The 27,794-nt window shown below is 39.7% G+C and overlaps 1 long non-coding RNA gene across 1 annotated transcript in view; it reads left to right on the top strand.

Moving 5' to 3' along the window:
* Nucleotides 1-27,794, top strand: part of LOC127527974 (uncharacterized) — a 209,729-nt gene that overhangs the window by 129,020 nt on the left and 52,915 nt on the right. The window lies entirely within an intron of this gene.

Here is a 27,794-nt window from a genome sequence, read left to right as displayed (position 1 = left end):
CCCATTTGTCATCACATCAAAGTGCTGAGCTGAAATGCATAACATGGCTATGAAATAAGCATGCAGGTATGGTACTGCAAAAGGATACCAAATACAAAATTAGGGCTAGTAGTTGCTGACTACTCTTTCATTAAAAATACACCACTGCTTTATAATTAGACATTGACAGGTCACTACAATCTAAGAAAATACATGCCACTTTTTTCATCATATAATTAATGCTTTTACCATCACATAGTTGACTTATTTTCTGTAACATTTTATTTATTTTTTTATTTTTATTATTACAAACGTGCACTCACTCTTGTGAGGAGTCACCTAAAAGTTTGTTACTGCATACACTGATTATACTGTATCTGTCATATCTCTATAAACACTAGGATGCATTCCAACACAACCTTACTAATTACCCTGGCTTTCGGAGTATTGATATCCTCTGTGTGGCAAATGTTACCCTCAATCTGGCATTCTTTGATTTGAACTAACAAGTTTTACATCCCTTTGGTGCTTTTGGACTTGTGCCTGACACATTGACACTGCATGTATCCCCCGTGGATTTTACAGAATCATCATTTTGTTTTCTCTCTGGATAAATATGCATCTAAAGTAATTTTGCACTACTTTGATACAGTCACTTGACTAAATAAAGCTGATCATACTGTGAAGTGAAATGAAGACTATGAATTGGAAAAAAATAGTAAAGAATCCAATAAATCATAATTTGAAGCATCCGATGTGTTTTATCTGTTTTATAATCTGCTTCATCCAACCAAGGGCTATGAAATGATGGAGCTTATTCCAGTCACACCTAGATGGTCATTTCAGTGTCTCTTTTCTCTTAGTCTTCTATTTCTAATCTTGGTTATACTTTCTTTTTATATTTGAATTATTTTTGCATGTTCTTTTATAATTTTTCAAATCTTAATGTATATTGAAGTATATCTTTTGATACTGAAGTATACTGTATAAGGAAACATTTTTTGATAATAGGTCCATTCAAAACATTTTTCTGAACCCACTTTATTTAAGACCAAGCTGCAAGAAGCTTTAAGCTTACACAGCACTATAATCCACTAGCTAGAACTATACTTGAGACTTAAATATTTACAATTAAAAATATGTATGCATTGAATTGAACTTGACTATGGATTAAAAATTCTGGTCCCTACATTTGTTTGCAGTGAAAGTACTAGGGTGTTGTACCATGTTAGCCATTATGAATGTAGTGAGAAGTCAAGCAAAATGACATCTTTTATTGGCTGAACTAAAAAGATTGTTAGCCAATAAAAGGTATCATTTTGCTTGACTTCTTTGCAGTGAAAGAGATAATAAGTAAGGAGATGATTTTCATGTAATTTTGAATCTGTTAAAGAAATTTAAATGAATATGATCTGCAGTCCAATCCTGGTCAAAACATGCAAAGAAAAAACTCATTTCCACTTTTCATATGTGTGTGAATGCTGTTAACTAGATGTATTTCTGCTTAATAATGCAAGGGTATTAGTTGTTTGTGTTTGTTTTTAAGATTTTTCTGCTAACTCTGTTGCTAGAATTAGAGAAAAATACACTGATCTGGAAGTGCTCAAATACTTTTTGGTGGGTTTTCATGAAATGGGTAGTGTCGTTGACTGAAAGGAATCCTGTTTAAGTGAAACAATAAATTTAACCAAAATAACAGGAGCACGGTGGCACAAAATAGAACAAAAATTGTTTTCTGCCATTGGCTAAAGTGATAAGGCTCTGAAGAGTGGTCAGGCGTGAGGTTGGAGCTCCATCCAACTGGTTGCTTGTACCCAAATGAGATACCTTGTTCCAGGTGCACCCTGCCTTTATAAGGGGTAGAGACAGCTGTCTTCATTTGGTGAAAAAAGACAGAGTCGGCACCGCTTCATGCCTCAGGGTGATAGTGGTTACCTCTGATGAGCCAAGAAGATGTCTGAAGTACATGCATGAAAGTAGCTTATGTCTCTCTACATTTTTCACCACAAGAGTGAATTGTCAGCAGACATCACATGTCCTCATCTACTAAACTAGATCATTATTCTGGCTTTCTTCTCCTTGCATTAACCCCTCTTAATTTCATTATATAGGACACATTGTTTCCAAAACTGTTTTTCTTTCAGTTTTGTTCTCTTAGCTGAGCTGTCCCATTTTAATCATCATTTTTTGTCCATAGTGCTGATATACTGTACCTGCTTTCATTGTTTTTCTTCCAAATGAATCAAACATTGCAAGGCAGAGCATGATTTAGTTAATTGTATGTATGTTGAGCAATCACATTATTTCCAAAAATCCTTTACTTTATCCTAGTGGTCAACTCTTTTACAGTAGACTTTGCGTTGGAGAATATTTTGTAAGCTTAGTTACATTAGGACACATAGTAGTAGACAAGATGCTATTTTCAGTGCCTTTAATTTATTTTTGCCCTGTTCCTTTGGGCTCCATTTATATTGGTTTAAAAGGGCAGGATTTGTTTTTTTTTTCCTCCATTACTGCAGTACATACTAATTGTAGCTGCTGTGAAGAATGATATACACATCTGCTACTCCAACAGGTGACACAGTGCTTAAACAATTTTTTCAGTACTTAAGTTCAAAGAACTTTTTCCATTTGAAATTACAAGTTCAGAATAGTTTTGCCTCCTTTACCTTTACCAAAATTAAACAAAATGCTTATATACCAAGGTGTGCTTTTCTTTTTTAAGACCCACACATAATTAAAAGGAAAATAACATTATCATCCATTGTTCAGCCCTAAACTTTAGAATGGTCTGCAGCCAAATCTATCAGTTAGGCATTAGCCTAAATAGCAGCCCAAAATCCGTTAAATATGAGGAGGTGTGTGTGAATGTGTTTTGTATTGGACTGATGTTCTTTCCATGGTTCGTTTCACTCTTGAGTAATGCTATTTATACAGGCTTTAGTTTAATTGGAAATGGGTGGTTTGCTTTTGTCCCTATTTTAAGTGTCCTTACCATTAAAATATCCCATGGCATTAATTATGATAAAAATCTTTATTAGATCTGTTTTTCCAATTATGCATTCAGTAGTATGTCAGTTTTGGAAAGAACACAACCTTGTGCCTTTCAAAAAATGCATCACAGACATGGAGGATCTCCATGTAAAGTAGGATTGAATTTATCTGGTTGAACATTAATGCTGACCTTGTATTCATTTGTGTATAGAAGTGTCTAGGATTATTGGGTCCTTATTGTCACATGTAAAGTGTACAGTGAAATTCTTACTTGCATGTGCTAATCAACATGCTATACATTGCCACTATGATTAGTGAGTAGAACCAACTTACCTTGAAATATCTGCCTTAAAAATCATTTGTCCTAACCTAGCAGCCATTTTGTTTAATAAAACAACTTTCTTTATACTGGCTAGCTGAACTAAAATACATACAGTCTTTGGAAGTACTTTTAAAATGTTAACCCCTATAAAGAACATTAAATTGTATATGAGCAGTAGTTTCAAACCAGTTTGAAGATGAACTCCTAAGGAGGAGGAGGAGGTTAGGAGCATGTGCTGATTATAGCACGTTGTTGCACCCACCACATGGCAAACCACGTGGGTGCAACGGGTGACACCTCAGCTAAGTCCAAGTAAAATGCCTTGACTATCAAAATCAAAAGATATTTATCATTTAGGAACAGTGATTCAGTGCAGCGTTAGTTTTGGACTTTCCATCTATTGACTATCCTACTCTCTAGTTCAGAGTTACAGGGAGGTTATGCTTATCCAGTTATTTTTCCCCTCCTGTGTGTGTGACGTTAAGTAGTCTCTTTCTGAATCACAATTTTTTAAATTCAAAGTAATACAGCACTGATTCATTCAGTGCTTATATACATACCAGTAACGTTGCAGTGAATACACCTGACTTATAGTTTTCCTTCTCTTTCTCTGTACGTTTAGTATTTGTGTGCTCAGAGGTTGATGCGCTTGCTGCTTCCTGAGCAGCTCTTCTTTATTCCACCTTAGCGGCCTGCTTCTTCTCTTCTTTTGTCGGCATCTTTTCACGTTAAAACTGATTGTGTTGGAATTATTTAGTACATTTTCACTTAAGCTGGCACTTACTGTAAGTCTTCAATCTGCCTCAAGAAGGATTTAAGATATGAAGAGGTAGGGAAAGTAACGGCGAAGATGGTAGGGATGAGAATGGTGCACAGCCGCCCTGCTGGCAGCTGCCGAGAGCTGCTTCTACAAAAAAAAAAAAATACAAAGAGGAATAACCTTAGGGGTCAATCATCACCCCGAAAGCGGACAGCAGAGGTCATGTAGTATATGTGTACCAAATTTCAGGTCAATAGGTGAAATGGTTTGCGAGCTACAGGTAATTTAAAATCTTGGACAGACAAACGAACAGCCACGGTAGCGTATTATATAAGAAGATATATAACATTTAATGGAACACATGAATAAACATCTCTGTTGGCCTGGATGGTTGATAAAATCCTTTTTTTTGGTCGGAAAGCCAATATAATGGAAGGACAGTGGGAGGCGGTCTTCTAGGGCCATGTGATTTCCACCACCCCCCCCCACACTTGGTGGCAGTTACCCTCTTGTGTAGATTTGATTAGGACACCAACAAGGCTGCATGGGAGGTGTAATTCCAGGGGGCAGAACTGTTTTGGTCCTTGGGTAGGGTTGGAAAGAGCAGCTGGGAGGAGGTTCCATCTGACCTGAAAATTCTTGCCAGATGCACTTATGTTGTACCAGAGGTTCTCCTGGATCTGGCTTGAAAAGGAACTCTCCTCTGCCTCAACAGTAAGAGTTGGTGTCGGGAGAGGAATTGGACAATTCTCTCCCAGAAAAGTGGAAAAGAAGAAAGACCAGAAGGAGCACCATTTTATTAGCTTTAGTATATGATTAGTATCTTCATGAAGTGCATGGAGACTTGAAAGATACTGTACTTAATAAAAAGTGGTTATTTAAGAACTGGAACCAGTGTTGTGTTCAGTTGTGTATGGTTGCTTGGGGTGTGATATGTCCCCTAAACAGCACACTAGGTTCAGTTGATGTGCACTTGACTTTGCTTTCCATTAATTGAGTGTCTGTCCAGAACCATTAGAAAAAAATGAAGTCTACTCAATTAAATTAGCTAGCATCAAGTGGGCGAATGTAGCTTCTTGAGTGTCAGGAGGAAGTCTGATGCTAATTTGACATGTTGTGTTTTTTTTATGTCCAGCCTCTCCCATCTTAAACTGATGATTGGCAACACTGATTGCCTTGCCCCGTCACATGCTGGAAGGGGCCAAGGCAGTAGAATCTTTCTTGCTCTAGCATTATGCACAGTGCATTTGCAAATGCCTTCGGTCATGTTTGCTTCTGTGTCTTTGTGTCTAGTGTGTTCAGTGTTTACGAACTTCTTTGTATTTTTTGGGTTCTGCGTTTGCAGGGGAGGCATCCACAATTATTGAGAGGCCTGGGCACAATTATGCAACTGTGCAGACCATTTTCAAATGTTATGTGGACTAAATTGTTTGCATACTCCTATATTTTGGATAATATAGTATGAATAATAATACTTTAGCTGTAATGTTTACTTGAGTATTCTGTCTGAAATTTGAACATTTATGGTATGTTCATGTAAACACACTCATTGCCGAATTTGCCTTTTTCAAGAAAGCGCAGAAAACCCACTATCTGATTAAACAAAGATCAGCTGCCAGTGATGCCCCCAGGTGTTGGTCTGGGAGCCCCTGCAGTTGGGCTTTTCACCTTTTGCCAGTGAACTCAGAAAGCTTATACTGCTGATGGTCTGCCAGCAAAGCTGTGCATCTGCCAATAGATTCAAATGCTGCATGTGTCGTCAAAACAAACAGTAACATTAACTAGGACTTATTTAAAGTATAAAAAATCAATGCTGAATGTCACAAAAGAAATACATTTCAGTTTAATTTTTGAATCTCATATGAGTATTTACAACACAAGCTTATACTTTTTAAAAAAATGGTAACTTGTTTTTATAGCATTGGAACTGGAAACTTCATTTTATTATTAGAATTATTTCAAAGACGCTTCAAAGTGAAGAAAGTTGATTTTTTTGCAATTCCTGTGAGTTCTATTAATTGGGTTCAATAATGCAAAATTTTGAATGGCACAGGTGTTTTGGTTCATTACCACAAATATATCCTGATTTTGTAAAATTGTTTCATTTTTTCAAGTACTGTAAACAGTTACTTAAAATTTTTTGTTGTGAATAAGGAAACACTGAAACATAAATCTATCCAATAAATCACACGTAACATCCCTGAGTTGGTGTCAATTTGACTTCCTCCGTTAATTAAATCTTTGTCTACATTGCTTTATTATCCTTTTGTATTCTTTTCATCTCTCTCTAGATAAGTTTGACTTAAGCTGGTAAAGGCAGGTTTTCTTTTCCTTTTTCAACCCTGTTCTCCTGTATGGTGCCTTACATCTGAATTTCTGCTTTGAGTCAGGCTCAAGGTTGTGAAACTGGGCCCAAAGATAAATGAATTCCTTACTCTTCTGCTAAGAGCTAATTTTGTCAGAGTGGATCAGAGTTAGTCTTGTGTCCATGTCAATCTTATACACTCATCGGCCGTTTATACACCGCCACCTGAGTGAATCCTTCATGCTTGTGTAACTAATCCCCTTTCAAAATCTGAACTAGCTTAATAAGCGAGCCCAACCTGGTCGGGTTGCACATCATGTATTTGTATTTTTTTTGCAGTGGAATTGTGGTTAACATAATTATCCACATTAACTTTTTCTAGTGTATCATAGCTAGGAGTCAGATCTTTGCCTCTCTCTGTCCATGTAATAGTAAAATGAATTAAAAAAATGAGTGGTATAATCAATACAGGCCTGAATATGACATAACCAGAAAGATTTAGGAGACCTAACTAAGGCTCGCTGTTTATTATTTAAGGGCATTAGAGAAGGAGAAACTTTTTTTAACACAGTAGTTGATGGTGGCTCAAAAGTGGCACTGGGGACAAGATGATTGCCTTTTCTGATAAAAGCTGATTGAAAGTGGCATTTGATAGAATGTACAAGCATAATCATTCCCAGAAATGTTTGGACAGCTTGACGTCTTTAGTTAAAAATAAATGCAAATACATATTAGGAATGATTTCAACATAAGTTTTAGTTGATGATCTTCAGAAATAGTAAATTAATAAATTAAATGTCACTTCCTCCTTTGTAATTTATGTATGACTGGTCTGCAAAAATTGATGAGAGTCACCTTGTGATGTTAAAAATGGTATTTGACAGTGTGAGAAGAAGTAATGCATTTCAAAAGACACATCTCGTAGGTCCTTGCAAAACATATTAAAGCAGTTGATGGAGTGCAGAAAAGTCATGAAGCTACAAGGACCCAAGTTTCAGTGGCTCACAAGCTGCTTTTGTATGGTGCCAAAAAGCTTCACAGCAAGGCTCCAATGATGGACACAGATTCACCCTACTCTGGTCATTTGTATTACATGATTTACTTGGGGCTACCATCAACACAGTGACAGAAGATGTCTGAGCTAACAAGTCCGTGTTTGGCCAGGCTATGTTTGTCACCTTTTGCAGTGGTGGTGTGCTGATGTGCCCTTCCAAACAAAAAATTGCCAGCAAGTGAGAAGAACAGCAGTGCATTTCAAAAGACACAGACAATTTTTCCAATGGTTTTGTTTTTCTAATTCAAAAGAAGTGACATCTATTACTGATTTGTTGATCATTCAAACTCATCCATTTCAGTTATGTTTAAGTCCTATAATTTGTTTTTAAGTTAGGAGGCACTGCTTGTTTGTCTCAAGAACTTTGCACTTTAGTTCTATTCCTGGTCACAGTCTATGTGGAATTTACACGTTCTTATGTCTGTATGCCAATTTGTTTTCAAAAATAGGCATGACAGAGTAATCACCCAACCTAAGCTGAGTCTGTATGAGTGTGTGTATCCTGTGACGGACCTGCATCCCATCACTTGTTTGTTCCTGCTTGGCTATTGTTGATGCTATGATATGCCACAGCTCCCTGTGATTGAACCTGTAATAGAGAAAGCAGATCCATTAAATTATTGGGTGGATCACTAACAAAGTTAGGTTAGGTTGGGTAGACTTATTATGTCAGAGGGAAATGTGTTTGTAGCATAAGGCACTGCTACCACAGATACATGAAAATAAGCCATGACACAAAAACTGATATCCAGTGTTATCATAAGTACACAAACTAAAGATTTGTACAAAGAACAATAATTATCTTAAACAGTACACAAAATATTGATTCAAAATTCAGCTGCATCCTTACAAATAACAGGATTCAAAATGCTTATGGCTTTAGGAATTAAAATTTAGAAAAAAACAGGATGGTTGTGATATGATAAAGATGAGCTTGCCTCCTTTCTATCATGTGTGTCATACAGCTCAATGTCAGATGTCTGCTGCAAACCAATAATTTTACTGCTTATTTTTACAGTGTTTGTAACATAGTTAATATTCTTAATGCTGAGGCTGCTAAACAAACATTATAAAAGCAAATGCAACAGTAAATTCAATTAACACTTATAAAACAGAATGTTGGGTTATATAGCATGATGTGTGGAGTACAAGTCCGTGGAGGTTATGCTCAGGCTTTATAATGCACTTGTGAGGCTTCATCTGGAGTACTGTGTGCAGTTTTGGTCTCCAGGCTATAAAAAGGACCTAGCAGTGCTGGTAAAGGTCCAGAGAAGAGCAACTAGGCTGATTCCAGGGCTACAGGGGTTGAATTATGAGGAAAGATGAAAAGAGCTGAGCATATACAGTTTAAGAGGTGACATGATTGAAGTATTTAAAATTATGAAGGGAATTAGTACAGTGGATAGAGACTGTTATTTCAAAATGAGTTAATCAAGAACACAGGGACACAGTTGGAAACTTGTCAAGGTTTAATTTTGCATAAACATTAGGAAGTTTTTCTTTACACAAAGAACGATGGTAGCTTATTCCAAGTATCTAAGTAGTGTGGTAGACAGTAAGACATTAGGGACTTTCAAAACCTGACGTGATGTTTTTTTGGAAGAAATAAGTGGATAGGACTGGTGAGCTTTGTTGGGCTGAATGGACTGTTCTCGTCTAGATTGTTCTAATGTTCTAAAAAAAACAAAACATGTCATTATGGATTTGTCCACTTTAAAATGATTGAATTTCCTAAGAAAGAATAGTCAAGTCTGCCCCTGCTTGCAAATTTGTTTTGTGCTAAGATCAAATTTTAGCCTGTTATCAATGATGATCGATAGATATTATATACAGTAGGTAAAACTCCACCATGTCCATTTCCTCCCCTTTAATTAATGTTGATATAGTGGGAGGATGGGAGCACCTAAGATCTACAACTGTATCTTTTGTCTTAGGAATATTTAGCTATACTGTAAAAAGGAATGATTGAACCAATGAACAAGCTCCTCAGCAGCAGGCCTATGGCTGTCCTCCTTGTCTTGTTGAAAACTCACAGTGATAGTCATCTGCAGTATCTGCATATTACCACACTTGTCTAAACAATCAAATTTTATTTGACATAGCGAGTAACAGTTAAAAACAGTTTCCTTAAGCCAATAAGAAATATTGTAAAGTATTACAAAACTGGTCTTAAATATTTTTGTGTGAAATTCGAGGCAAACAACTGTATGTACAGTAAAGCAATAAATAGCAAGCACATTATCTTATAAGGAGGGGGAATATATTTTTTCCCTGTTGATAATGTTTGCTTTGTTATAAACTGCAAGACTAGCAACAATCCAAACATTTGCATTCCTTTTTAAAATGTTTGTGTGATGAGATTTTGCATCATAGTTCTATGTTTATGTCTTTCATTCCAATATTACTATATACTTCATTTCAAACATCATGGCAAGCAACATGCACTATAAAGCTGATGCCCAATGTTTTAATTCCATGTGAAAGTTTAAAGGACTTATTTTTAGAAGGTGTGCTGTGATGTTTTGCACTTTCGTGTCCAGAATATCAAGATGAGATGGATGCATCCCCTCACCTCCTATAACAGATAACGACATAATAACAGCTTCAAACAAAGAAAACTTTACAAATGAATGTTCAGTGTTGAGTAAATACTGAATACAGTAAAAACTAATGATGATGTATTGCTTAAAAAAATTTTTTTTTTGTCAAAAAGTGCTTCTGAAATGGTTAGGTCAGAACATAAAGGCCTATCCATTCCCATATGAGCACTGATCAGTACACACAGCTTATCCTGTTCTTCTGTGTGTGAGGCTGCACACCACTGCTAAATCTGGCAAGTTGTTGCCTTATTTGGTTTGAAGTTCAGACTCTTTGAGGCAACTGAGATTGAACAGGCGCATTCCTGAAGTATTAATTTGGAAATATCCCAGGAAGTGTTTCTGGAGCAGGGCAGGCGTCCAAAAGCTTGAATCTCACTGCAGCCCATTTCAAATGCCTTCATTTTCTATTCACGTTTTCTGAGAAAACAAAGCAGAGGAAGTACTGTTAGTGTCTTTTCCAGTTAATAACTCGCAAACTACCTCCATCCATGTATTTGTCCAGTTTTGAATCTGCTTTATCCAGTTTAGGATACTGGGGCACTATGGACTGTCCCAGCTATATTAGGTACAACACTAAATATATTAAGATTTAAACTGAAGAAACATCATATAGTGCTGTATTCTTTATGGGTAAATATTTTTTAATACAGATAGCAGCAATGTTACCCCATTGCAATGGTTTGGCACATCATCCAAGGATTGCTCCTGCCTTGGGCCAATTCTTACTGGGAATGGCTGTAGCTGCTTCGAAGCCCTGCTCTGGATAAGTGGGCTTTGAAGATGAGTGGATGAATATGTTAGTTGTGTGTCTTCAGAACCGACTTACGTTCCAGGTGATGGATAATCTGTGGTGGGCTCTCAGGGCTAAAATGATGGTAGTTATGGTGGTTACAGAAGTAGGGATGAATGTCACGGAGGTCAACAATTTTAAGTGGATGGAGGTGTAATGGTGATATTGGTACAGTGGTGCAAACCTCTCACCTTATTGAATGTCTTCTTTTACTCAGTTGCTTGGATTAGTTGTGTTGTTATATCCATGGCTCGTACATTAGATTACAATTAGATTAGAAACTGAGAATGAAACTTATCTTAGTGCTAGTATCACTTTCAGCAGTTTCAAACATTAACTTCCTGCCAGCTCAAACCATTCATTCATCCATCCATCCATCCATTCTTTTATTCATCATAGTTTTTCATTAATATTGTATATTGAGAAGGGTTTGGAAAAGAATCCCAGAACAACAAAACTGCAATACACCTACAACAAAAGTGAAATTAATTTGTGCTTGAGCAGACTATCCATAGGTCCTGGAACTAATGGCATCAGATGACTGTGCTGTGAAAATCTGCTCAGCTTGCTAGGACAGAAGGGGCTTTTAAGTGACAAGCAAAAGGGACAGCTTGACAGGAACTTGTTGTTAAGCTCACACTAATGACTGGAGAGCTTATCCTAGAAACCAGACAGTGTAGTACATCCTGTTCATTCAAAGAATATCCCAGAAATACAGTCCATATAGGATGGCTAGAGAATGAGAAGAAGTCAAACATTACAGGGCTGCGGGCAGTCTCCATACAAATATGGTGGGGGTTCTGCCTATAATAATTAATAGCCCATATGCTTCTTTCTGCGCCTGGGTTTTTACATGCATGTTCTGTCTCACAATAAGAAGACCAGAGTTTGAGTCTTGGGTATTCACTGTGTGGAATTTGCTCATGTCTGCATTGGTTTCCTCCTAAAGTCCAAAGACATGCAGGTTAGATAGATATGTACTGCTAAATTGTCCCTTGATGTTTATATGTGTGTGTTCACCTTTTGATGGAGTGGTGCCCTATCATATTACTTCCTTGTTCCTAATGATTGCTGGGATGGGCTCCAGCTGTCCTGGGACCCTGCCCTGGATAAGTGGGTTAAGAAAAATGATAGATAGATAGATAGATAGATAGATGGATGGATGGGCTTCAGGTTTGCCAAGGGGTAGTATGGTAGATTGCCAAAAAAGAAATCCAAAGTGGGTTTTGAAAGCTGCACCCTGCAAAGTTAAATGCTAAGTGGGAGCCGGGAGGTATAGAAAGTAATGCTTGAAGGAAAACTCAACTTTGACTGTTTAAGTAGAACAGCCAGTATCTTAGAGTGAATAAAAGGTAACAGGGGGAGTAGCATTATGGTAGGCAGGTTGGTTTTGCAGTTGGGCTAGTCAGTGAGTCGCAACACCAGCAAGACAAGGCACTCTTTTGTTTCATTTCATATTTTTTGTAATCTGTGTTCATATTCCTCCTATATTATTTAAATATTTTTTTGTGATCAATATTTTATTAAGTAAAGACAAATTGACAGGATATATTAATAAATGAACATATCATACAAAGTAACCCAACCCACCCAGTCCCACACTCTTCTACCCAGCCTGAGACAAAAGGTTTTCACTTCTTTTGTAACTGTGTTGCAAGTAATCACTAGGCACTTTTCCCATCACACTACAGGTATATAAAAGTAAAGACCCCTCTCTTTCCCATTTTCGGACCCTGGCTTGCATGCCTGTCTTACCACAAGGCTGTTCCTCTGTTTCAAATGAAAGGAAAAGCCTCTTAAAACCCATCCTACAGAGATTTATGGAAGTGAAAAAAAAGGCCCAGGACCCTTCAAACCAGATGTCTGCATTCCCGTGGGACTAGCAGGAGACCACCCAATTTTTTGCAGAGTGGGACTTCAACTTAAGACTAATGAGCAGACCCAAGTGAGCAGACTTTATTCATGTGGTTATGAGTGGACCGTCCGAGCGTAGATGAACCTCTGAGAAAAGTTTTGAAAAATAAAATATATATAGTGGAACCTTGGTTTGCGAGCATAATTCGTTCCGGAAACGTGCTCGTAGTCCAAAGCACTTGTATATCAAAGTGAATTTCCCCATAAGAAATAATGGAAACTCAGATTATTTGTTCCACAACCCAAAACTATTCATATAAAAATGATTAATACAAAATATAAAGTAAAAATACATAAAACAAATTAACCTGCACTTTACCTTTGAAAAGAATCATGGTTGGAGTGAGTGAGTTTCTAAACTTTTGTGGGAATCCAGCCAACGGGACGACATGTGGAAGAGCATCCCAAAGCAATCGCAGTCTCCCAGAGCTGTAGCACTTCGCCGTAAAAGCGAATCCGAAAAGATCGCAGACATGCTATAAGCGCCTGCCGTCGATGGGTGATACAAGGAACAAGGAACATTATAAATACGCAGGGCCCAGTACTAGTTGGCCACAACCCTGCCTGACTGCTGTGTCTGTGTATAGGAGAGTGGTAGATTCCGCTACAATAAATAACCATGCTGTTGCTGTTTCAAGCTGAATAAAGCTGGTGTTGCTAAAGTACTGAGACTCAGCTTCATGTTTTGGGGTGCAAGATGGGGACTCACACGTCACAGCACGTGCGCGTGCGCGCACACACGCACATACATACACGCAGTCACAATGCTGTAGTAAACACTATACACTCGTACGGATGTTGACTATATGAGTGAGGCACGCCAACTCAGACGGAGAATAGGAGAAGATTGCCCACAATCCTGCAGCGAGAGAGAGAGAAGAACCATCAGCTCAGTTGTGATCACATGACACTCAGCAGACAAAGCGTATACATACTACTCATATTGCAAGACCTCGCTCGTTTATCAAGTCAAAATTTATTAAAAATTTTAGCTCGTCTTGCAAAACACTCGTAAACCAAGTTACTCGCAAACCGAGGTTCCACTTTACTGTATATGTGCCATATAGTACCTGTCAAATAATACAAAGAGCACACAACACGTGTTTACCCTAAGGCCTGCTGCGTTCTGATTGGCTGAGCGTCTGTGTCAGCTATAAATGACTGGCACTTGGGGCTTGTCAGGTTTATGCACCTTTGCTTCCTCTTGCAGAGATTGACCATCAGACTTCGGCGCCTGAGACAGTGCCTCAAACGCTACGTCACAGCAGCTGGTTTGCTAACTTGACAGGGTGACGATTGCGGTATTACATCTATAGGTCTGATCACAATCTGATTATTTGGGTTTTTACCTACAAGGTAACACTTGTGGTTGGTCTGTGAATCGGCAAACATCCACCATGTCCTCTCAGCTGCAAGAAGCAGATCATAGACATGCCATATAGAACCTGTCAAAAAATACAAAGATTACACAACATGATCTTCACCCTGTTAACTAAGTAAACTAACTGCCGTAGCACAGTATCTGAGACTCTGCCTCAGGCACTGATGTCAGAGGTTTGATCCCCACAAGGTGAAGCAAAGGTACGTACACCTGATGAACCCCAGTAAGGGCGAAACACAAATAAATATAAAAATACACTAGGGGGCTCTGCCCCCTGCTCACTTTGCTCACCAATCCGTAGAGGTGGACACCATGCACCCTCTATCTCGCAGCTGAGCCTCTGTAAGGGCATTGTAGTGCTCCTCCATTAGAGAAAGTGATTGTATTTAAAGAGTATATAGAAGAGTATGCAGGGCATGGAAGGAAGACGGTTTGGTGCTTAGTTATCATAGAAAATCAGTTTCCTGAGTATGAAAGGGTTATTCTTTTATGTTACAAAGATTGCCTACTAGATTGATTGATAATACATGCATGTGCTTCAGTGATAGAGAATACTGAACTTCCACGTAACTTTAATATGTAATCATGTGACAAGAACTGAACAGGTAGGCATCCATGAATTCATCTGTCCCTCTATTTTCCCAATTTGCTCATTCATGGCAGGGTTTTGGGGCACCTAGAACCTAAAAGAAGTAACAATACCTGAACAGGGTGCCAGTGCCATTGACTGCTCAAGTGGACAAATGTGTTGGTAACCCTCCATGATAAAGAAAGGCCCACAATTGTCCATGAAATAACTTGAAACTAACAAAAGTAAATGGCACTCATCATTGTTAATTCTGTATTTAACAAAATTCTGACTTTGCTTTAGAGTTTTGATTTATCAGAATATTTCAAATAATGCAGTCACACAAATTAAAATAGCATGGACAAAAATGATGGAACCCTTAACCTAATATTTTGTTGCACAACCTTTAGAAGCAATCACTGCAAATAATTGATTCCTGTAGCTCTGAATGAGATTTCTACACCGGTCAATGGGTACTTTGTCCCACTCCTCCTCAAGCAAACCACTCCAGATGTGTCAGGTTTGAAGTATGCCTTCTCCAGACTACATGCTTCAGTTCTTTCCATAGATGTTCGATAGGATTCAGATCAGGGCTCATAGAAGGCCACTTCAGAACAGGCCAACATCTTGTTCTTAGCCATTGTTGGGTGCTTTTAGCAGTGTGGTTTGGGTCATTATCCTGTTGGAGGACTCATGACCTGCTACTGTGACGGAGCTTTCTGACACTGGGCAGTACATTTCACTCCAGAATGTTTTGATAGTTTCAAGATTTCATTGTTCTATGTACAGACTCAACATACCCCGTGCCAGACGCAGCAAAGCAGCCCTGAAACATAACCAAGCCTCCTCCATGTTTCACAGTAGATATGGTGTTCTTTTCTTTGAAAGCTTCAGTTTATTCATCTGTGGCCATAGAGCTGATGTGACTTTCCAGTTTTGTATCATCTGTCCAAAGGATTTCTTACAGAAGTACTGTATTTTGGCTTGTCAATTTGCATTTCAGCAAATTCCAGTTTGGCTTTTTTTAAGTTTTTCTTTCAACAGTGTAGTCCTCCTGGGTCTTTTTTTCCTTTGAGCCCACTGTCACTCAAAGAGTGACAGATGGTGTGATCAGATGTTGGTGGACTTTGACCTTAAAGTTCAGCTTGTATCTCTTTGAAAGTGGCCTGTGGCTTTTGTCTACCATTCTCACTATCCTTTTACCCATTCTGGGGTCAATTTTTCCTCTTGTGGCCACATCCAGGGAGGTTGGCTGACTTCTTAATAATATTTGGAACTGCTACTTGGAGATGGTCATACAAACAAGCATGTTAAAGGCAAAGGCTATAAGTTTCTTTCTGCCCTCCTCATATAGCTCTCTCCTTTGCTTTCTCCGGTCCAGTGTAGGACACAGAATGACACCAAACAGCACAGTGACTACTTTTCTCCATTTAAATTGGCTTAATGACTGATTGCACGATTATAGACGTGTGTGATACTAATTAAAGAAAATAGCTAGTTTGAAAAGTTTCTCTAATCCGATTATTTATGATCTTTGTTAGATCATGGGTATGACGTTAAACTGCATCCGGCCCTGCAAGCTGTCCTCCAACTTGCTGGGAAATCATGGGGGTCGGTAGAAGGATTGGCACTCCAGCCACTGTAAAAAAAAAAAAAAAAAATTCACGTAGCTCTGAGACGACACACAGGATTCATTTCTTTTCTCGGTGGGAGTAGCTCTGCTGCAGCCACCCATAGGAAGGCTGTTTGTATTATGAAGGTGGTTGGGGAAAGCCCTCAGGAGCCTCATCCCCGGAAGAGTCAAAACTGTGGGAGAGCCAATAGGGTCAGGCATGTCGGGGATCAGAACTGGTGTGGTACTGAGGCGTCGCCCACTGCACGGCAGCACTCGGGTCCCAATTTGAGGTGGCCCATCCGGGTAGGCGCATGAAACGTCCTGTCTCTCCAGTATGACTATCATCTTCCTCTGCTGTCGGAGGAGCTGTGTAAACTCTGCATTTCAGTGGCGGCACTCTCTGAAGTGCACAGACCTGGGACTGGCCAGATCTCTGTAGGTGGGTACACCTTTTATTGGTTAGGTCGATCTGATGGTTGTCATGCTCCGGGAGTAGCTGTTGCTCCTTTCAACAAGCATATTATGAGACTCAGATTATGGTACTCTCTGAGTGCCTTGTCTGTTGTATCAGTGTATGCTCCAGCTGCTGTGAGTGATGTCTCGGTAAGGGAGACATGTTATTCGTAACTTTGGTCAGTGCTTGATGGAAGCCCATGAGATGAACTCCTCTGGTCATGGGTGACTTCAATGCAGACACTAACAGGCTATGAGGATTGTCTCAGTCCCCATGGGTCTAGTGACCGTGGTGAAAGTGGCTTCGTGTTCCTTAACTCTGCAAAAGGTCAGGGGCTGCAAATCACTGGATCCTGGTTCCAGCGCCCTGAGCTGCATTGTTGGACTTGGTACTCCAATAATGGTGGTACGGTGAAGGACATCAATCACATCCTCGTGGGCAGATGCTGGAGGCACAAACAAAACTGCAGGGTCTACGGAAGTGCCCAGTTTGTGAATTCTGACCACAGACTTGTTGTTGCTACTCTGAATATCCAGCTTAGGTCCAGTAGGTTACCACTTACTAGGAAAATGAGGCTGGACCTGGCCAAACTCCAAGATCAGGCTGTTTCTGATGAGTTTGCATGCAGTTTGTGAGAGGAACTTACGGATTTGGGTGTGACTTCTGACCCTATTGTGATGTGGGAGACCTTCTGTGACAAGACCCTGAAGGTTGCTGAGGGTTGTGTTGGTGTTACTGGTGTTCCCAGAAGGAGGAAATTCATCCCACAGAGCACTCTGGATATCATTGAGAGGAGTTGCAGCGCACGGCTTGATGGCAACTCCGGTCTGTACCAGAAACTGAGAAGACCGGCTGCGAGGGATCTGAGGGCAGATAAGTAGGCGTTTGTTAGAGGAAACTCGTGACATCTTATCTATTGTTTGGTGACCCATGTCCTTCTTACAGAGGAACAGAAGCATTATGCACATCCGAATCTGTTTCTCGCAGAGTTGCAGTCAGGGCGGTTGATGAAATGATCCTTACAGATGACACTGCAGTTGTGACCCACTGTGCTGGCTACTTTGAGCAGCTGTTTAAAGCTGATCCTCCGCCTAGGATGTTGGATATCCCTGGGTCCATGGTTCTTGAGGCTGATAGTCCAATTAGCTGTGAACCACTCAATCTCACTGAGATTACACAGGTGATGAACCAGCTGAGGATAGGGAAGGCTGCAGGGATCTGTGGAATCTGGGGTGAACTTCTCCAGGCTGGTGGTAACGCTGTCCTCCTGACATTGCAAGCAATCTTTGCTTCCATTTGGGAGACTGGCGTCATCCTAACTGATTGGAAAATGGGGCTTGTCGTCCCTATCTGGGAAGGGAAGGATTATCGCCTGGATTGCAGCAGCTACAGGGGGATAACACTGCTCTCTGTGCTGGATAAGGTCCTTGCTAGAGTCGTCCTCAATAGGATCTGTGATCACTTGCTCACCTACCAGCGACCGGAGCAGTCTGGTTTTACGCCTAAGAAGTCTACCATTTACCGGATCCTGGCACTGAAGGTTCTCATGGAGAATATCGTCAGAGTTTCTTTGCAGCCTTTGTTGATTTTTGTAAAGCGTTCGACTCAGTTGATCGAGCTACCCTGTGGGGGACACTGAGACTTCACAAGATCCTCTCAAGGTTGCTGGATATAATGGCCGGCCTGTACACTGGTACTGTGAATGCCATCCGGAGTGGAGGCAGAAACTCTGCATTTTTCCCAGTTGATTCTGAATTTTTTAGGAGTGTGTTCTTGCTCCTACTCTGTTCAATGATTGTGGGCAAGGTCGTGGGGTCCAGTGGCTGTGGGGCATCTGTTGGTGAAGAAAGATTCACTGATCTTGACTTTGCCAACGATACTGTGATCTTTGTGGAGTCAATGGAGGCTCTGATCGAGGCTCTTGAGAGATTGAGCGAGGAGTCTAAGTATCTGGGCTTGCGAGTATCCTGGATAGAAACCAAGATCCTGGCCTTTAATGACCTATTAGGCAGAGCCATCAGCAGTGTGTCTATCAGCGGAGAGAGTGTTGACCTTGTCGAGAGGTTTATTTACCTTTGCAGTGGCATTCATGTCTCTGGTGACTCTTCCTATGAAGTCAGTAGACGGATTGAAAGAGAATTGTGGGTCAGGAGGTTGCTGGAAAGGGTTTGTGGTACTCCCGATATCTATGCAAAAGGACGAAAGTCCAATTCTTTAGAGTCCTGGTGCTTCCTGTCTTGCTATATGGTTGCAGGACATGAGCACTATCCAATGACCTGAGACGAAGACTGGACTCCTTTGGTACCGTGTTTCTTTGGGGAATTCTTGGGTACTGCTGGTTTAACTTTGTGTCAAATGAGCGGTTGCTTATGGAGGCATATTACCTGCATTGTGAGGGAGTGTCAGTTGCGGCACTACGGCCATATGGCGCGATTCCCTGAGGATGATCCGGCTTGCAGATCCTAATTGTTTAGGACCCAGGTGACTGGACCAGGCCAAGGGATCACCCACATAACACCTGGCTGCGGCAGATAGAGGGTCATTTCCAGAGGGTGGGACTCTTTGTTAGCGGTACCAAGAAATGTGTCAAGATCATTTTAGAATATCTTTGTAGAATAAGCAATATTTTATCTCTTTTCACACTTTTGCTTTTGTCGATGAAATGTCAAAGGCCTGCAGGTAGGCAATTGCTTTTCATTTCATCACTTTCTGGAATTAGGGTTTTCAATGAGCTGTAAGGGTGCCAACAAATTTGCCCACGTCTGTATTATTTGAGCACACATCTGTCATCGTTAAAAGCAATGGCGGAAAATATCCTCTACAGAAACAGAATTGCAGAAACAAAAGTAGGAGTACAAGCAGAATATAACTTGATGTTGGGGGCTTTTGAGTTGTCATAACTTCACCCACGACAAAGGCTGGGAGCATACGAATGATCAGAAAATGTATTCGTACCGCATGAAAATTAGTTCCAAGAATCTGTAATAAAAAAATTGCTATTTTCCTTTTGTTATCACAAAGAAATATATATATTTTATACACGAAAACGGTCAGACAAACACAACACTTTTAAACAATAAACCAACACAATTGATATTTTATTTGTAGCCCTGGTACAGCATGATCTCTGTAGATGAAGGTTATTTCTTTATGTTGCAGAGATTGCCTACTAGCTTGATTGATTGATAGGTGATCAAGTAACCCAAACTACAAGTATTTGGGAAATACAAGTCAATGTAGAGTTACTATTGAAAAACCTACACAGACATTGCCTTCCTTTAACACAGCTTTTATTGTTTGCTTAGGTCAGCTGATCTAATTTCTTACAAATGAATGTTCCTGGATGAGACAACTGTGACAAAATGAAAACATTATTATTATTTTTTGTTTTTCATAAGTATTAAAAAGAATATAACATTTGGAAAGTGATTTTAAAATACAGTTAAAGTTGTCGGTTGAAATAAAACATGCACATGTGTTAAATTTCATTCAGCAGCTATCCTATTGACTTCCCCGCTGGATTAATTAGGTTAGAGAGCTTGTTTTGTTTTAAAGAGTGCCACTTCTGGGCACAATGTAATGGCATCCTAGCAATCCACAAAAATAGATGCAGCCATGATTCATGAAGGAGAGTGATCTGGACTTGAAAGGGTAACATTTTAAAAATTGTTTGCTATGAAAGATTACCGCTGGGACACATCCAATAGCCTGAAACAAACAGTGCATGGAGTTAGTTAGGTCCAGCTGGTAGGGCCACTCAAGAGAGATCATCCTGCAGGAATAGCAATGCATTCTAAAATCGACGTGTCCACTCTAGAATGCACAAAACAAAACTCCTTCACTAATATCAACAAGCTGATACCTGATGTTGCCCAGGGTAGACTAATGTTCAGGTGCTGTCGCTATATTTGTGGAAAAATATTTGTAAAGTCACACAAGTACTTTCCAGCAAAACTACCTTAAAAAAGTGCAGATGTAGTCACTAAATAAAGCTTCCCAAGCTGTGAAAAAATTGGCAGAGAGAGGTCCATCGGTGTGAATTTCTATATCAGACAAACACACACATTTTGGCCTTGCCCAGGTACATTTGTATAATTGGTTAAGAAAACAAATATTTGTGTGTTTTTAAAACTTGACACTTTTGTCCTTGCTGGGTGAAATACAAGTGTCCTATTTGTCATCTAAAGTACTTGTCAAACTTATATTTCTTTTCTCTAATGCGTTAAGAATTACTTTTTATGTTTGACAGGATCCAGTAGGTGCAGCAAGTCTTTCCTGGGTAGGAACCATGAATGTTACTACTTCATATTTCCTGGTTTAATGTGGTTTCAGCAATAGAAGATAAAAAACTGGATGGCTTGTTGAAAAACTGAATCACCGATACAAAATACAAGCTGTGCAAAGCTGCCATTTTTTGTGTTACTCACTCTATTGAACATCTGTTCATGATGAAACTTTATAAATTCCACAACTTCTTTAGGTTAAGTTGGGTTAACTGATACGAATATCCACTCCACTGTTTTTGAAAAATATGTGGCTTTTTCTAATGTAGGCCCTCCCTTTGCGGAAATTCTAGGAACTCCATTAAGCCTATATTTTAAATTGCATGAATGATAATGCAGATACAAAATTTCATGAAAACAGACACAGCCATTTTTGAGCTATACACAATTTTTGAGTTTGTCCCTCATCACATCAAACCCACACTCACTCCCAACGTCCATTGAATTACTGATGTAGAATTAGAGCAAACCTAAACAATATGCCAAATTCATTACTATCAGCTGAACTATTTTGATGTGACAATGTGGTTTTGGTTTTGCAGCACTCAAACTGACTCTCTGATTCTGAGCATTAAAACCCATTTCTTAAAAGGCCTTAAAGTTTTATCGACAGTAATAGGCATACAAAATTTAAAATTTCTGTTCCACTGTTTCGGAGTGATGCTTTTTTTGACTCCCCAGCTCCATTATAATCCTTCTTCCTGATTTTTTTAAAACTCAAAATTGAAATTACCTTAGCTAATTTGAAATAATGAGGTTTGCATTGTTCTTCCCACTGAAGCCCGCTCCGTGATTACATTTTTAAAACACCACATAACCTACTGTACATAACCTATATTTTAAGTGTGACTAGCAGCAACCTACATGCAAACTTTTATGGAAATCGGTTCAGCTGTTTTTGTGTGATTGGTGAACAAATAAACAGATAAGAGTGCTAAAATGAGGTTCTTAGTGTACACAATAGATGAATAACATTGAAAAAGCTGAAACATTCAAAATACAGATAGTACTATGATTTTATTTATATAAAGTATATGGTGGAGTGACATACAATGAGAGCTGATTTTGACCTGTATCTCCAGGTCTTTACCCTTCAAAGTCAACCCCACTATCTTTAGAGTCTACCCACCATGGCACTAATAAGAAACGATAAATAAGACCACACTGTAGCAGTGCTAATTAAATTACCAATAACTCCCAGCAGCCCCAGCAGTATTACACCATTGGCAGATTCAGAGGGTGTAAGGGTTGCTGGGAATCTTTATTATAACTTTAATATTTATTGATTCATTGAGCTGCTTATCAGTGTCTTTGTGAGTGTCTGTGCTGGGTCAAGGCTGGGTGTGTTCCTGGGGTTCCCGTAATAAAATAAATAGTATCCTTATGACTGCTACAGATTTGAGTGAGGCAGGTAAGATCCAGGATAAATACACAAACACTTCCAGTCTGTCATATCTGTTGAGGGAGCAATGCAGGTTAAGGAGCTTGAACTGAGCGTACCATACAGCAAAACTGTCTCATGACCTATTCAGTAGAGTGGGAATTGACAACGACTAAGAAAGTGGATACTGTCAACATCTCCAACCTGAAACATTGGTTTGGCCATACAGAATGACATGGGGGTGGGGAATGTAGCAGTGCTACTTTAATTGCCTACAGCTCCCAGCAGCCTCAGCAGTATTACACCATTTGGCAGATTCAGAGGGTGCAGGGGTTGCTTGGAAAAAGGATAATTACACAGTCTCTTTATAAAGGAGCCAAAAAGATTCAGAGGGAGTCACAATCATCTCTCTGTATTTGTTCCAACGCATCACACACTATTGGATTACAACTATAACCACTGGGGATTACAGGTTCTCCTGCATGTATGGGATGTCCTATGCTGCTTGTCTGTGTGATTTCATTTTGGTTGGACATGTCTTTGTCTCAGGAGTTTTCTCAATCATGCCAAATTTTCACATTACAACTGGGACTTGGTAGAACAAACCTTTACATTTCATTCAGAGGGCTGTTCACAGGGGTTTTTATTCCACACACCATTTTCATCTGCATTTGCTGTATTGGACTGTGTTGGACTTTATTGTTGGTGTTAATCGTTTACTGTGTAGCATCTGTTGATCTGTTCATTCAATTTCATGTATATAGTGTATGTAAATAATTATTGCCAGCAGGGAATCTGGGAGGGCTTTTGTGTACGTGTTTTGTTTAATAATTGTTTTTTTTTCCCTCTTAATTTGTGAATATATACTTTCTTATATTTATTATACAGTACATTTAATATTTATTGATTAATTGAGGTGCTTATCAGTGTCTCTGTGAGAGAGTGTGTTGTGTGCTGGGTCAAGGCTGGGTGTGTTTGTGGGGTTCCTGTAATAAAATGTAGTAAAATCAATCACTGTCTTTGGATGGAATGAATCTTTTTTTTTTGTGATCAGTTATTTATTGAGAATAATATGATACATATCAATGTAAAAACAGGAAAATATATACAGTATATAAAATTATAGATAAATCAAAGAAAAACAAATTACAAACTATGTTTGAAAAATCATTAAGTTGCAAATGTTAGATGTTTGAGAGGTCATAAACACCAGCCCCCCAATTCCCTCCCCAAACAAGACTCCATGGCCCCAACCCCAAAATGCCCATGACAGCAAACAATGCTGCTTATGTTCTTAGAGCTATCTATGTGCCTGGTCCTGGCATTTTCTGGCTCAAGCAGGCGCACCTCCATTTTGGTGATGGACTCTAGCTTCATGGACCAAAGTCGTGGCATAAGCAACCGTATAATTTTTAACATAGCCCTTAACAGATAGCCATACAAAGGTGGGATCCCCTACTGATGCATGATTTATATCAATGAAATCCACTAATTTCTTTGATAATTCGGAGCAAAATGTTCCATTGGACAATAATGATGTATTAAAACACCAGCAACTGGAGCTTTTCTGGAACTCAGAGGTGTGGAGATTGAGTACTACAACTCTATGATCAGAGAGAGGGGGGCAGGCAGAACTGAAGAATTATGACAGAATTGTGCTAAAGATTTAGATACACAAATATCCATATTACTAACCGAGAATGGTAAACCGGAAGGCATGGACGCAGGTACACGGCGATGGGACCATGAGACATAGTGCACAGGCACCTACAGCGCACGTCTCATAAACCGCAAGCGCGAAAACGAAGGAGTCATGGCCCAAAAATGAAAGAGCTCAACTAACGTGAATGAAAAATGAAGCAACAACGCGCCCATCGCTAACGACTAACGACACAGCCACACAAAAAAGCGGATTCTGCGCTGCACCCCAGAGTCAAACAGAAGAGGCTACAGAGGCCCCACAGGTCCACAAAGATAGTACATAAGGTGCGTGAAAGTACGAAAGGCGCATGCACCTACAACGCGCTTCTGAACTAAATGGCCACACTACACAGCGTGGTCCACGCGCTTCTAACACACCTACTGAGGCCCCACAGGTCCACAAAGATAGTACGGAAGGCGCGTGAAAGTAACCGAGAATGGTAAACCACGAGCCTGCCTGGATAGAATCAATGAACGCTGGCGCCTACAACGAACTCTCCGTATTAAACGTATGGCATCCTCACATGTCCAAACCATATAGCATATGTAAATCACATTACAGTGATGCATCATTAACAGTACAACCATAGAAAACGCTCAGTATTAACAGTATAACAGTATGTGCAATTATCCATATTACACTACACGGCGTGGTCCACGCGCTTCTAACACACCTACGGAGGCCCCACAGGTCCACAAAGATATTACGGAAGGCGCGTGAAAGTAACCGAGAATGGTAAACCACGAGCCCGCCTGGATAGAATCAATGAACGCTGGCGCCTACAACGAACTCTCCGTATTAAACGTATGGCATCCTCACACGTCCAAACCATATAGCATATGTAAATCACATTACAGTGATGCATCATTAACAGTACAACCACAGAAAACGCTCAGTATTAACAGTATAACAGTAAGTGCAATTATCCATATTACTAAGGGTGAACAACGGATAACTAATTGAGTCACGGTCACGGCTCCAAAACGATCCAGCTCGACTAATGGAGCTACAAAAATGAGCCCGCATGGATAAAAGAAATAAACGTAGGCGCCTACAACGCGCGTCTGAAACCGCGGAAGCAAAACTGTCTCGGCTCCAAAACCAAACAGCTTGACTAACGGAGCTACAAAAACGCCCAGCATGGACAAATACAATGAACATAGGCGCCTACCACAACACAATCTTAACCTTAAAATCGGTACGATAGTCATGCTATTAAGAAACCTTAATACTAAACAAGGTTTATGCAACGGTACACGTTTAGTCATCAACACCATGGCAGACAATGTTAATGAAGCAAAAGTACTTACAGGATCACCTTCTAACAATACTGTTTTGATTCCTAGAATTGACCTTACAAGTTCTGACCTGGAATTACCTTTTACACTTAACGACGCCAATTTCCCATTAAATCTGCATTTGCCATGACAATCAACAAATCCCAAGGACAAACCATGGACAGAGTTGGCATATACCTCTCTGAGCCTGTATTTGGACATGGACAACTTTATGTAGCTTTCTCAAGAGTTCGGCGTTCATCTGATATTAAAGTTAAAGTTATAGATACTCCATTCCAAGGAAAACTCATTCATGGACAACACAACATCTTTACTACAAATGTTGTGTATAAAGAAATATTCCAATAAATCTTTCTAATGTGCCATGCTATGGGTTCTTTACTTCCTTTGTTTGTCATCTACACCTTTACACTCCAATATATCTCATACATACATCAATGTATTTCGGGTTACCCAACACCAGGGGTTGGCGAGCGAAGCGAGCAGGGGGCAGAGCCCCCTAGTAATCTAAATAAGAGGCCAATTTGTGTCACACCATCCCTTCCAGGAAATTATTGCAATACAGTATTACGGGTACCAGCTGGTGGTTGCTGATGATAAGAACGTAGTCCTGCATTCTTTTCTGCCCTGCAAAAACCGAATCAGCGAATCACCAAATCACTGCCACTATTCGTGCATTTTCAGAATTCTTGGCTGAAATTGGTTTTGTTTATAGTTTTAGACATCTTAATCCATCTGTTACAGAATATTTATAGAATATTGATAGATACATAGGTATAACAGATTGACATTTTTTCCTACAGTAATCAGAGTTCCAAGTTAATTGCTGACAAATAAAGGTAACACAAATAAAGCATGTTCCAGAATCAAATTTGAATACTTAATGTATAGTGAAATATAAAACATCACAGTATTATTATATTGTGACATACTGTAGAAAGATAGAACTTTGGCTTTTTTACAAAAGCTCTTTACGTAAATAAATACATAAATAGGTAGATAAGTAAGTAAGTAAGTAAATAAATAAATATACACAAACAACAGAATGACTATAAAATAAGAAAATTCAAAAGAAAGACATGTTTGACTTAGCAGTCACAATCGCACTGAGGCACTATGCAGGGGTATTGCTGTTGGTATAAAGGTGGGGGCCACTAGTGTTTCTTGGCACACTTCTTATGGATGATTCATTGGCTGAAAATACTCAGTGTTAGTGTCAGAGAGAGGATGTACAGCATTGTTAATAATGGCACTTGTTTTAATTTTCTCCTTTGCCACTAACTCCACAGGGTTCAGAGTATGTCCTAAAACTGTGCTTACCCTTTTAATTAGCTTTTCAATTTGGTGGTCCTCTCTTGAAGTGATTTTACCAGCCCAGCCCAGCAAACCACAGCGTAGAAAATTGCACTGGCCATCATAGAGTTATAGAAGCAATTCCACCTTAAAGGAAACTGGTCTCCTAAGGAAGAAGAGCCTGCTCTGCTCTTTCTTAAATAGTTCCTCTGTGTTCTTAGACTAGAACTTATAGGAGTGGACTACCTCTACATTCACTCCCTGAATAGTGACTGGACATAGAGGCTCATTCATGCAGCCAAAGTCAATAACTAGTTCCTTGGTTTTGTGGATGTTAAGATGCAGACAATCCTCTTTACACCAAGAAACAAAATTCTCCACCTGACTCTTATGCTATGTCTCATCTCCTTTATCAATACAGCCCATAAGCGAACAATCATCTGAGAATCTCCACAAGTGACATGTGTTAGTGTTATATTTATACTCTGAGGTGTACAGAGTGAAGAAAAAAGGAGACAGGACTGTTACTTGCGATGCTCCAGTGTTGCTCACTTCTGTATCAGAAACACAGTCCTTGAGTCTCACAAACTATGGTCTGTCTGACAGAAAGTCCATTATCCAGGACACCCTATGCTAATCCACTTGCATATCTCTGGCCTTACTGCTTAACAGGGATGGTTGGATGGTATTGAAAGTACTTGACAAATCAAAAAACATAATCCTCACAGTGCTGCCAGCTTTGTCCAGGCGAGAATAAGCCTTGTCGAGCAGATAGATAACTGTATCCTCCATTCCAATCTTTTTCCGATAGGCAGACTGCAGTGGGTCCATGTGGTCTACCCCAAGAGGATTTGTATAGTCGAGGACCAGTCTCTGAAAGGTCTTCATGATGTGAGACACAAGTGCCACTGGTCTGTAGTCATTAGGGGAAGAGGCACCTGCCTTATTTGGAACAGGAACAATTCAGGATGTTTTCCACAGCAGCAGCACTTTCTGAAGCCTTAGGGACAGACTGAACAGGTGACAGAGGACACCACAAAGTTGATCAGCACAGGCCTTAAGAACTTGATGATTGACTACATCTGGTCCTGCAGCTTTTCT

This window comes from Erpetoichthys calabaricus, chromosome 5, assembly GCF_900747795.2.
Source record: "Erpetoichthys calabaricus chromosome 5, fErpCal1.3, whole genome shotgun sequence".
Lineage (NCBI taxonomy): Eukaryota > Metazoa > Chordata > Cladistia > Polypteriformes > Polypteridae > Erpetoichthys > Erpetoichthys calabaricus.
Note: the sequence above shows the minus strand (reverse complement) of the source record. Positions and strands in the feature narration are given on the sequence as shown.